The sequence below is a fragment of the Stenella coeruleoalba genome (assembly GCF_951394435.1).
Source record: "Stenella coeruleoalba genome assembly, chromosome: 8".
In the NCBI taxonomy this organism is placed as follows: domain Eukaryota; kingdom Metazoa; phylum Chordata; class Mammalia; order Artiodactyla; family Delphinidae; genus Stenella; species Stenella coeruleoalba.
In genome coordinates, this window is record NC_137154.1 from 25,859,986 (window position 1) to 25,872,676 (window position 12,691).

Here is a 12,691-nt window from a genome sequence, read left to right on the forward strand (position 1 = left end):
AGACACAGTGGAGGATGCTGAGACATAGCAGGCTTCACCCAGGGTCCTTGAGTGGTGGAGTCATCCCTCAACCTGGACCGGCCTCTGTCGAGTCTAGATGGAGAATGGGCCCATCCCCTTCCCCTGGCTCTGACCAGGGACAGAGGGCACAGTCAGAAAATTAACACCAGGAAGAGAGTTAGGGGATTGGAGGCCCCTGTTTAGAGAAAAAAAAAAAAAGACAAGGAACTAGGCAAAGGTCAGGAAATCAATTTTTCTTTTCTCCTTACAGATCTATAAGTTTAGAGGCTTGTAAAGGTCAGTGTTGTTTTTTTAAAGTACCTCCAGGATTTACATCCTGAGGAACACTTGGTTTCCTCCATGGTAAACATGAAGATCCAATTAGTTTTCCCTATAATTCAAAGAGATCCGAGAAACAGGGACCTTTCCGGTTGGAGTCAGTTTGGCTATAAAGTTTCTTGCTACGTTATTCTGAGGATGAACTTTAATCCATATCTTATCTCCTGTTTGAAAATGAACATCCCTTTTCTTCTTATCATAATGTTTCTGCTTTCTTTTTCACTTTTTCCCCCCTTTCCTTAGGAGCCTTGGCCATATTCCTTTTTGGCAATTAGAGTGGATTCTTCATACTTAGTTATGTGCTGCACTCAGTTACCTTAAGAATTTTTCTCCCTGACTTGACTCCAGAAGGCATTTTAAGGTCCTGTCAAAGCAGAATGTTGCTGGAACCTGAGCTTTCTGGGCCCCGATTCTAAGTCTTTTACAGTGACCTGAAATGGTGATCACTGAATATTTCTCTTTTTTATGGCATCCTTGGTCAGGGATGAAATCACCGATGCAGCCGTTCCATGAACCCTGTTTACAAAGGCTGCTTCTCAGTCTCTGGGTTTCTCCTTTTCCCTCTGGGTTTACTAATCCATCCTGGTCTGTCCCAGGGGACTGCAGGGTGAGGTGGGCAATTGCCAAGTACAAACACTGCCCCCCTCCCCAGGGTGGGCTTTCTCCTCATGCTGTGCTGGTGTGCTGCCACGAACAGGGCTAGTTCTGGATTCCTGGGGTAAGAGGATGGGGGTGTTCTTCACCTCCTTTCATGGAGGGTGAGAATCAGTGCTCCAGGCCCTTCTGAAAGGCAGGACCGAGCTTTGAGTAAGAGAGTCTGTGCATGAGCTAAGAAGTTGTGCAGTTGGAAATCTGCAGGAATATTATTTTGTTCTCTTTTGACCAAAAGAAGAGGTGTGAGCTCTTCAGCGACAAGAGAGTGTCTTGTACAGAGATCACTTGGAAGATCTGGCAGGAGACGCTGGTCCTCTCTAGCACAATCCCCAGTTGACTGAGGATCCTGATAATCATAATAATTAGCATCTACTGAGTGTTTGCTATGAACAGGCCCCATTAGAGGCACGTTACATGTATTATCTCATTTAATCTCAGAGCCTCCCTACAAGGCAGATACTATCATGGTCTCCGTTTTACATACACAGAAACCAAGGCACAAGCAGTTTAAGTAACTTGTTCAAAGCCCAATAGAGTTAAGTGGCAGAGCACATTGCATGTGGCAGTTCAATACATCGTTTTTTCTCTATCTTTGATGAGAGAAGAAAAGGATGATGGATGACCACGCACCTACCCATATGGTTCATTTATGGAGAGGTGTTTTCGCTTTTGCCTCTTAAAAGATTGCCATTTGGTTTTCCTCTTTGCCTGTCGCCTAACGGTCTAGATAGGAAGTATATCAAATCAGAATGCATTCTGAAGTTGCAAAGAACAGAGAATCCAACTCAAACTGACTTTAATTTAGGAGATTTTTGCCCTCACGTAATGGCAAGTCCAAAACTACAGTGATCCAACACCTCGGTAACGTTATCATAGGCTTAGTTTCTTTCTGTCTTTCTGTTCTGCCTTCTGAGGCATGTACTTCTTCCAAAGGCTAATTTACTTCATGGTGGCAAAATAGCATTCTTGGCTTCATATGTGAGTAGCTGAGAAGGTAAGAGAGCACTTCTTTTCCGGCATTCCAAGCAAGAATCCAAAGATTCACTCTGGTTGGACAACTTAAGTTGTAGCTAACCCTTGAATGGAATCCTCCATTCAGTTCCAGGGGAGTGGAATTTATTGACTGACTTAAGCCAACCAAGGATCACCCCTATAAACAAGGGAAGAATCTGCTTCCACTGGCTACATGGGATATAGAGAGAGGTTGGATACCCAGATAAAATCTGGGTACAGTCAAGAAGGGGAGAGCATATCAACAGAATGAGCACTGGGTAAATAATTCGTATCTTTGAATCATTTAAAGATAAAGCATGCTTGTGGCTGAAAGTGATAGAATGCCCAATGGCTGAAACGTAGGAGATGATTAATCTCACTTTGCATGAAATGTGGAAGCAGGCCATTCCAGTGGGTGTAGTGGCTCAGTGATATTCCCAGGGACTTGGGCTTTTTCTCAGTTTCATGCTCGGTGTTTCAGCAATGGTCACAAATGGCTGCTAGAGCTCCTGGCATTACCTTCTCAAATGTGACCCAAACAGGAAGAAGCAGGAAGAATGCAAATAAAAAGGCTCTCCACCCATGCATCTTGTCTTTCACTGAGGTAAGAAAAATCTCTCCCCCAAATATCCCAGCCATCTCTCTCTTCATTCCAACTGGCCTGACCTGGATCATAGGGCCATCGCTAGCTGCACAGGAGGCTGGGAAAGTGAATACCTGCCATATTCAGTCTCTGTCATGGGAAGAGACTGGCAAGGAAAAAATGGATGGAGAATGGCCTTGGGTAATCATCTAGTAATGTCTTGTTTTGGTAATTTTGTGCAAATGAAGTGAAGGCCTGCCCTAAGATTTTACTAGTATCCATTACAGAGAATCTGTAAAGTCTGGCTTAAGGTCTTTTCAGCAAAACTCAGACTCACAAGTAGTTAGCATTCATCCGTACTATCTTCGAATACAAAGTTCAGTGTAGCATTAGGTATTCAAGTGTTGACATCAATGAGAGGTTTATCGGAAACACATTTAGGCATCAGCCTACTTTACATTGTCAGCAGTCAAGGAACACCTCACACCGAGTTAAAAATCAGACATCGAAAGTAGGCCTATAAAAATTGGAAATTCCAGTATAGACTGTTAATTAATCTGAAGTTTGCTTTTCCGAGATGGTGAAAACATTTCTCTACTAATTAACTGCCTAATCTTCAGGGCTATAAGCTCAGTCTCAAAGTACATTACAAATATCCTATCACTCAGTAAATTGCAGCTAGTATCAGCAAAATATTTTTGGCTTATTTGAGGACTGGCTCAACGAGGCCAAGAAAGTGACTGAACAGATTAGAGAAACGGTAGAGTGAAAGATGCTGAGAGCAATCTGATTACACGCATATACATCCATTATGTTTTCAGTTTCGAACTATTCCAACTGTGGAGATTTTTTTTCCTCCTAACTTCCTTTGAAAAATGACATGAACAAATTTTTCACTGCAGTTGGAAGCAGATTCTGTTAGAAGAAAGAGGCCAATACCCGGGGAAACTGTGACAAATGAATCTGCTAGGAGGAAAGAAAAACTTAAAACATTCAGAGAGCTGAGGATCCAGGAGTAATTGCAGTTTGGCTGGGTAGGGCCAATGTAGACTTACATTTAGTACTGACTCACAACCAACATTTCATGGTGCTTTAGCATTTATGAGGCATTTTTACTTACGCTGCCAGTTGGCCCAGGCGCTGATATATCTCCACCAGAGCATATTTGGTATGTACAATTATACTGGGATGTAATAGGTATTATTTTTGGCAGCCCAGCAGGTTATTCCTCATCTTCCCTTTCTGGCAGCTGATTCAGGCCTGGCCAATCATAGTATCCATTCACCTGAACCCATGGAGGACCAATCAGGGTCTTCCCCTGGGATTTTGACGTACAGCCAATAGAGTTACCCATCCACCTCATCAGCACCCCGTGCTGCAAAGCTGGAAAGTAAGACTGGAGCTGTAGAGGAGAATAATGGAGATGAAGAGAGCTTAGCAACTCTTTTGGACCCAGGATCAATCTTTGCCAGATGCCAGACCCCTTGGGATGTCCTAGTTAGGTGAGCCAAAAAATTCCATTTCTGGCTTAGCTAGTTTGGGTTGAGTGTCTGTCACTTTCATAGAAAGTCCTGATTGATGCCACCATTTAAAAAATCTACAATCCATCTTTGCACGTTCAGCTTGAACTGAGGCTCTTTGACACAGTCTCCCCTGATGACTCTCCTCCTACCCTTCTTCTTTCCAGTAGCCACATCACTCACTGATTGTACCAGCTGGCACAGTGTCAAATGCAATCGTAATATTCTGTGATTTTTCAAATGTCTTTTTAGCTGTATTGTATGTAAAGTCTTATGGGAATGGATAATACAGTCCCCAGTTAATAAACAGGAGAAGTTCTGAAAGGATTTTTGGAAGTTGTTTGGTTAGAACTTGAAATACATGTCTCCAGAGAAGTAATATAAGCAATGGTTAAATTCCCAGGCTAGCTCACAAAAGCCTATTTTATGAAAACGTGTGTACAATGGCAGAAAATCACAGAAGAAGTATGCAGAAAACTACTGCTTGGAAAAAAGTAAGTTTGATTTGAGGAAACCAGGAGGTAGAAACAGGCTTTTCTGGACTTTCTGGAGAAGCTTTAGAGTTGTGTTGTTCTTCTTTTTTGAAAATCAGTTTCAATTTTTACCAAACTTATATATTCACATGGTTTAAACAGTCAAACAGTTCTCCAAGATATACCACAAAAAACCAGCAGTTTCCAAACCACTCCATCTCCTCAATTTTCTGTTTTATTTTGCAGGCAACTGCTTTTAAATCTTATAGTTGTTTATTTTGGTATTTAACACATATATCTAAGTCACCTCTTGAGTTTTCTTTTTCAGGCATTATCTGTTGATTTCCATTAAGGCATATAAGAATTCAGTTTCCGTCCTCACCTGCCCACCCTGGTACGCAACACTCACACCCTCATCTTCTTGATGCAGATCTAGCATAAACCTTTGGTTAGATCGATATTTAGTGTTCACATTATCACGACTAGATAACATGCAATTCACTGCTGAGTCACGTAGTACAAAAAAGTATGAAGATTACTTTCCCTTTGTATCACAACATTAAGTTTTCCTGGGATTAATAATTATCTTATTTTTTGTTTGTTTGCTTAAGTTGTTTTAAAATAATTTTAATTAAAAAATTTTTAATTGAAGATTTAAAATTTTTTAAAAGTTAAACATTTTTAATAAAAAGTTTAAAATTTAAAAAAATTTAATTAAAATTTTTTTTTTTTTGGCTGCGTTGGGTCTTTGTTGCTGTGTGCGAGCTTTCTCTCGTTGCAGCAAGGGGGGCTACTCCTCGTTGCGGTGAGTGGGCTTCTCATTTCAGTGGCTTCTTTTGTTGTGGAGCACAGGCTCTAGGCACACGGGCTTCAGTAGTTGTGGTGCACTGGCTCAGCAGTTGTGGTGCACAGGCTTAGTTGCTCTGCGGCATGTGGGATCTTCCCAGACCAGGGCTCAAACCCGTGTCCCCTGCATTGGCAGGTGGATTCTTAACCACTGCGCCTCCAGGGAAGTCCCTGTTTAAGTTTTTATGTAATTATTAATTTAGCTTCAAATTCTCTCCCTGTTAGCTGTATATCTTCTCAGTAAATTGTCTTCTATCAATTTCATCTTTTTGGAAACTTCACTCCCTGCACCTTCTGAAGTGGTTGTTTCCTGAGCCTGATGCACAGCCGCTATCCCAGGATCTCCCTTCTTCGTTACCCGGGGGATTCCTTTGCCTTACTCTTGAGTCGGATTTCTTGCTTCCTGAATCCTAACTTTCCTCTGTCTTGCTTCACTCCCTCATTTGGGCGGCGTACTTTTTCCTATAGGAGCTTTTTCTTCCTTTTGGTAAACTTAACATAAAATTTACCATTTCAACCATTTTTAAGTGGCATTAACTATACTTACATTATTGTGCAACCATACCACTAGCCATCTCCACTTCATCATCCCAGACGGAAACTCTGTACACATCAAACAACAACTCCTCATTCCTACCTCCCCACAGCCCCTGGTAACCAATGTTCTACTTTTTGTTTCTATGTATTAGACTATTCTAGACACCTTATACAAGTGAAATTGTACAATAATTGTCCTTGAGAGTTATGAGAAGTATAATTTTTGAGAATATGCGTATCCAAAAATTATCTACTTTATCACTTAATAATAACTTGGCCAGGCATATAATTCTGAGTTGCATAAACTTTTCCCTTTTAATTTTGAAGGCGCTGCTTCAGTATATGATATACCCATTAGGATCATGGGCTCTGGAGCCAGTCTGCCTGTTTCAAATCCTAGCCTTTATTACCTCTGTCATTTGGGCAAGTTTGTCAGCTCCTTTGGACCTCAGATTTCTCACCTGTAAAATGAAGGTAATGATAGCACCTATTTCATAGGGCTGCTGTGAGGATGAATTGTAAAGCACTGAATACAGCACAATATAGTTAGAGTCTACCTGAACTATTAGCTACTATTGCCTTGCACCTTCTGCTGCTGCTGAGAAGTCTGAAGCTGTTTTGATTCTTGATGCTTTCTAGGTCACTCAGTTCTTTATCTTTAGAAGTGGCTAAAATCTATTTGTACAAATATTCTGAAATTTTATAAGGATGTTCCCCCATGTAGGTTTATTTTCTGGGCACTCAAGAGGTCCTTTCAATCAGGAGACTCATGTCCTTCAATTTGGGGAAATCCTATTGATTAATTAACTTATTTATTTAATGACAGCCTCCCCTCTATCTTTTTCTGTCCTCTCTTTCTGGAACTCCTATCATTTAGTTGATCTGGCCTGTCCTTTATTTTCACCTATATTGTTTATCCCTAGTCATTGTTTTTCGAATAGTTAATGTCCAAGAGCTCTGCCTTGTTCTCATTTCCCTTTTTTTTTTTTTAACAGCTTGTTCTTGTTTCATGGGTGCATATACTCTTTTATCTCTCTGAGAATTTTCATGAAAAAAAAACAAACGGGTTTTCTTTTCCATTAATAGCCTTTGTTTTTGCTGTCTGCTCTACCATCTCTTTAACATTAGAATCTTTCTTCTAACAAGAAGTAATTCTTGGTATCTGCCAAGTGGGGCAAAAAAAAAAAAAAAAAAAAAAAGCTAATTGGAAGTTGTGCGTGTGTGGATGGGGTTTGTCAGCTATGGGCTTGGATCTGATCAGGAGCCTGTCATGTCAGTATCTTTTCTCTCTTCTCTTTGGCGGGCCAAATTCACCAGAGAAGAATTCTGCAATCTCCTCTCTGGAAGACGTATGTCAGGCTTCCAGCCTGCTGGAGAGGGCTTGGGCAGTATTTAAATTTTCATTTAATCCTCTTGTTTTTAATGCACGTAGCCTCTCCGGGAAATAAAGCCTCCAGTGTTTTGCTGGGGTGGAGGACAGTCACCCAGCTGTAATGACTTGGAGAGGACATTGAATTGCTTCTTCAGTAGCCTTCCCACTACAGCTCTGTGTTCTGTGGTTTTCCAGTTCTGCAGTGCAAATTAGGATTCTTTTCAAGTGTTCATTATCATCAGCTTAGGAGTCTGCTTTCTTGGGTCTTCTGTCAGTTACCACTAGACTTTTTTTTTTTTTTAAACAAGAAGAGAGCAATTGTTCATGTTGCACTTTTCACTTTACTCATCAAGAACATCTCTCCAAGTCAATAAATATTCTTGAAACTATGTTAATAGTTGCCTTGTATTCCTTCATATAAATGTACCATCATTTATTTAACCCACTTTCTACTGCTGGATAAATTTGGGTTCTTTCCAAATTCTTTCTATTATAAGCAACTGTGTGTTGAACATTTTTGTTGCAAATGTTCTGTTTATGCCTTTAATTATTTCCTCAAATTCAATTCAGTGCTACTTCTGTCTGCACCGTCAATACTTTTGACCGCTCATTAGTCCCATGAGATGCTTTGTGAAATAGGTTCTGCAAACAAATACGTTTGGGACTGCTGAGATTCTGTGTGGGTCTCGGTAGTTTAAAAAGCTCCATAGGTGCCTTTGTTGTGCAGTTCAGTTTGGAAACCATCTTGATCACAGACTCTGCTTCTGTTTCACCCAAGAAAAGCTGTGCTGTTTGAGGCCTGAGTGAAGCAGTATTAGAAAAATTGGCAGGTGTCCTAGTCCCTTCGGGCTGCTATAATAGAACTCCATAGACTGGGTGGCTTACAAACAACAGAAATTTATTTCTCACAGTTCTGGGGACTGGGAGTCCAAGATTAAGGCACAGGCAGATTTGGTGTCTTGCGAGAACCCACTTCCTGGCTCATAGGCACCATCTACTAGCTGCGTCCTCACATAGAGGGACGGGGGCAGAAGCTTTCTGGGGCCTCTTTTACAAAGACACCAATCCCGCTGGCCTCTGTTTTCATGACCTATCATCTCCCAGAGGTCCTACCTCCAAATACCACCACACTGGGGATTAGGTCTCAACAAATGAATCTGGCAGGCAGTGCAGGGGGAGCGGGTAGGGGACATAAAACATTCAGCCTCCTGTAGCGTGGCAGGAATATGTGTGGCTCAGAATGACAAACAGGGGCTTCCCTGGTGGCGCAGTGGTTAAGAATCTGCCTGCCAATGCACGGGACATGGGTTCAAGCCCTGGTCCAGGAAGATCCCACATGCCGTGGAACAACTAAGCCTGTGCGCCACAACTACTGAGCCTGTGCTCTAGAGCCTACAAGCCACAACTACTGAGCCCCAGTGCCACAACTACTGAGCCCATGCGCCACAACTACTGAAGCCTGCGTGCCTAGAGCCTGTGCTCCACAACAAGAGAAGCCACCGCAATGAGAAGCCCGCGCACCACAACGATGAGTAGCCCCCACTCGCCGCAACTAAAAGAAAGACGGTGTGCAACGACGAGGACCCAACGCAGCTAAAAATAAATTAAAAAAAAAAGACAAGCAGCCCAAACAGCCCTTTGTGCCTTAGCACAAGGCGCAAAGTATAGCCCACCTACCTACCCTCAGGATGTGCTCAGAGCTCTATACAGCGGGAAGTAATGCTTTTGGCATAATTTCGTTTAAAAAAGTTCATGAAATAAGGCACAGTTTGTTTGGAAGTCAAACTTTATAGTCTACATTTGGAAAAAAAAAAAACAGAAAAAAAGAATGTTTAATACCGTTGAGAATTTTGAGAGAGGGCTCCAGATAGAAAAACAAGCACCATTTCAGCAATGTCAAACAAAGGGCCAAGTCTAGTAATTCTCAAATTATAGTGAGCAGACACTTCACAAGGCAAGCTTGTTAAAAATGCAGATTTCTGGGCTCATCGCTCGTAATCTAACTCGTCATCTATAGTGTAGGCCCTAAATCCGGAACCTACAACAGGGATTCCCCCAGGAATCTGCTGTAGGTGGTTCGGGGACCAAAATTTGAGAAACTGGCATCGGCAGTATTTTGCCAGAAATCACTAGGGTTGCTTGAATCTGGAAACTTCTCTGGAGTTTCCTTGTTAGTTGTCACAGGATCTTGGGGTTAAGGCTGAGAACACTTTTTCCCATCAAACAGGGCACCAAGCCCAGAAGATGTGCTGGAGTGACCCACTTTGGAGTGGTTTTTACGGAGCCCAGTGTGTCAGGCAAACGTTTGCAATGGAAGGGCTTTCTAACCTTGTCTGGCTGGCTGTCTATTTCCTGGGCTCACCTAAAATTCATGCAACCCCCTCAGAAAACAAGGCTGTCAGGCTGAAAGGCTATACAGACCCTGGCAAAGGACTTCAAAATTTTAAACAGCAATTAGAGAAAATGAGAAAACTGGTCGGCTTGATGTTTGGTCCAAGGAATAGGAAATGGCTACTCAAAATTCGGAAGCACATTTTTGGGGTCTTTTTGTTCCTCTCTGCACCTTAACTTTTTGTGCCCTAACGTGCTCCTCTTTCATCTGAGGCCTGTCTCCTACTCTAGAGTGAGATCAAAGCGCCAGCACTCCAATCTTTGACCCTAATAAGTAGCCAACGCCCTCACAGACGCTGGGCCGGATTTGGCGTTTCGGGCTGCGGCGTGAGGCTTTCAAGCGCTCGCACGAATTTTACTGCGAGCTCGAAAAGGGGGCGCCGCCTTCGCGGCCCAACTGTCCTCCCCATCCCCAACTGTTGCCCCTTCCGGCCACCGGCTGCAGCCTTGCTCGGCTCCTAGGCTCTCGGGTCAACGGTCGCGGGCAGAGAAGCCCACGGAGACCTCGCGTAGAGCAGCCCCGCGTCCCCGGAAGCTCAGGCTCTCGGGCGCCGGGCTGCGGCGTTCTGGGAGTTCGCTCTGAGCGCTCCGCGGCCCGGCCCACCGCATCACTCACGACCGGTCCCCGCCGGGCCGCCCCGGTCCCTGGAAGACAGAGGGTAAGCACTGCGCATCCCGTGGACGTTCTGGAAGCCGGCGCGGGGCCGCGGGCGAGCCCCGGGAGGGAGTCGGGGTCTCCGGCGGCTCCTCCGCGCGCCCCGGGCGCAGGCCGCCGTCTGGCCCGAGCCCGCCCGCGTATCAAATTCAGATACGCGGCGGCTGTACGGCTTCCCTCCGCTCCTCCCCGCCCTACAGAGCGCGGTGGACCGGGGGGCCTTTCATTGCGCGCGGACAACGCTCCTGCATGGCACTGGGCGGAAAAGTCCCTGGGCACCGGCTGTGTACCCCCAGCCCAACCTCACTTTCTGCCCTTGTACACATTGCCCTCGCCCAGCCAGGCCGCGTGCCCGTCTCGACAAGTTCACCCCCGCTCGCCAGCCAGAACCAGCTGCCTGCTTTCTCTTTGCTCAGCTCATGAATCCCCTCTAGAAAACAGACCGGAAGGGGGAGCTTTGGGCCTAGAGAAGGCTTTTCTGTCCCAAAAGGCCCGCCTCCCGCGCACCTGGTTTTAATAAGAGCCTAGGGAGAAATACGGCCAGGGACCTGAAGAATCCCCAAGAAACTCTGTCTAGAGAGAGAAAGAAGGGCGCACACGGATTGTACTTGAGCAGGCGCAGTCACTGTACAAGGTTGTAAAGACCTCGTGCACTTTTCAACTTTCTTTGGCTTGGAGAGGATGTAGATGGTAGTGATGTTAGAAATGGGATATAAACAGCAGTTAAAAACACATCTATTAACATCAGAGGACAAGGAGATTGCACAGTTGTGCACGTGTATTCTTTTCTACCCAGTTTTAGTAACAGAAAAGGAATATTGAAGACAACCTTGCCCCTGTTCCATATTCCCCACCGCCTAGTCCATGTGCACACAGATGTTTACATAGTTGCATTTTCAGAGGTACACGGCATTCTTATTTCAAATTCTGGAACAAGGGAGGTGAATTACCTCCTAACAGAAGGGAAATCTTCTTTAGTTCTGAGCAAAAGATCTCTCAGTAGTGAGCTGGAAGTTACAGATTGTATCATGCTTTCAACCTATGTTATAAAAGTTGAAAGGATAAAGGACATGAAAGGCTTTTTTAAAAGACCCCAGTGAGACATATATATTCACACACATTTTCTTTGCTCTTCAGTTAAAGCCAAGAACAAATTTTCCAATATAGCACTTTGATCTTTGCACCCTTAAGAACTCAACTCTACCTTGTACTAGAATTTTGAGAACATTAATTTTTCAGCAAACATTTCTTAAACCCCTAATCAGCGTTAAACCAGAGAACTCATGGTTGTACTGATGTCCCCTCTGCTTGGAATGATTATCTCTTGCCTTTGCTTCCCTTGCTCGGCCTAACTCAGATCTCTGCTCCAATATGCGTTTCCCTGCCCACCGTCATGCACCAAAGATACTTTATTTCTTCAAGGCACTTACCACGATCTGAAATTATTAATTTGATTATTGCCTAGCTCCACCGCAGTCATTTGGGGACCTGGCTGTTTTATTTGCTGTTAATGTCCTAGAACCATACACTGGCCAGCTCCCGGGGTCTACCAGGACTCATATTGAGTAAATACTAAAAACAAAAAACAAAAAAAAACTTTGCAGTTTAGAGTGTAGCCTTGGGAGCATTTGCTAAGTGATTGTGACCCTCAAGGAAACGTCTCCTGCCCCCCCCACCCCCCCTTTTTCCCTGGGTAGCTTGGGTGCAGCTGCTGTGTGACCCACTGGCCCTTCTAAGGACCCACGCATGGTGACCCACCAGCCCCAGGAAGTAGGCCCTGGAGGCAGCTCAGGCAGTTTTTTTGGGTCCAGATCTTGGACTAGAGAGCGAGTGGGATTCTCCCCCAGAGGCCTGGGACTGCTGGCCACACAAACCCCCTGACCCTTTAGCACTTCCTAGTGCTTGGCTGCATGCATAGGGTTCCAAAGTTCATGGTGGGAGCTGCTTATGAAAGATGCGCTGTTATTGTTGGACTCCCAGCACAGGGAATAATTAGGGGAGTGACATGCGCTAAAGTCGAGGTCTTTCCTTGTGGGCTGGGTCATTCACGAAGCCACGACTGGCCTGTTGCTGGCAAAGGCTCTGGATTCCTACGTGGTTCACTTCTTGGAGGAAGCCTGGGTGAGGAAGACGCTGGGGGTGGGGGCAGAAAAGTTTGGAATCTTCCGTGGTTCCTCGGGGATTGATTGTGGTTGAGAACCACCTTGGGCAACACTGAGGTAGAGCGTGTGGGTCCACTTGCCTTTCCTCAAGGCCACTCTGGGCTCCCGGGGCCTTACAGGCTGCCCTGCACGTCCTGGGGGCTGAGTTAGCGACCGCAGCAGGGGG

At 44.6% G+C, this 12,691-nt stretch overlaps 1 protein-coding gene across 4 annotated transcripts in view; it reads left to right on the plus strand.

Moving 5' to 3' along the window:
* Nucleotides 1-9,882: 9,882 nt before the first annotated feature.
* The window catches only part of LOC307190113 (uncharacterized protein), a 224,338-nt gene continuing 221,529 nt past the window's right edge, over nt 9,883-12,691 (plus strand). For all 4 annotated transcript variants that reach the window (XR_013829418.1, XM_079929020.1, XM_079929019.1 and 1 more), the window contains exon 1: nt 9,883-10,367. The gene's annotated coding sequence lies outside the window, so the exon portion shown is untranslated. The remainder of the gene's footprint in view (nt 10,368-12,691) is intronic.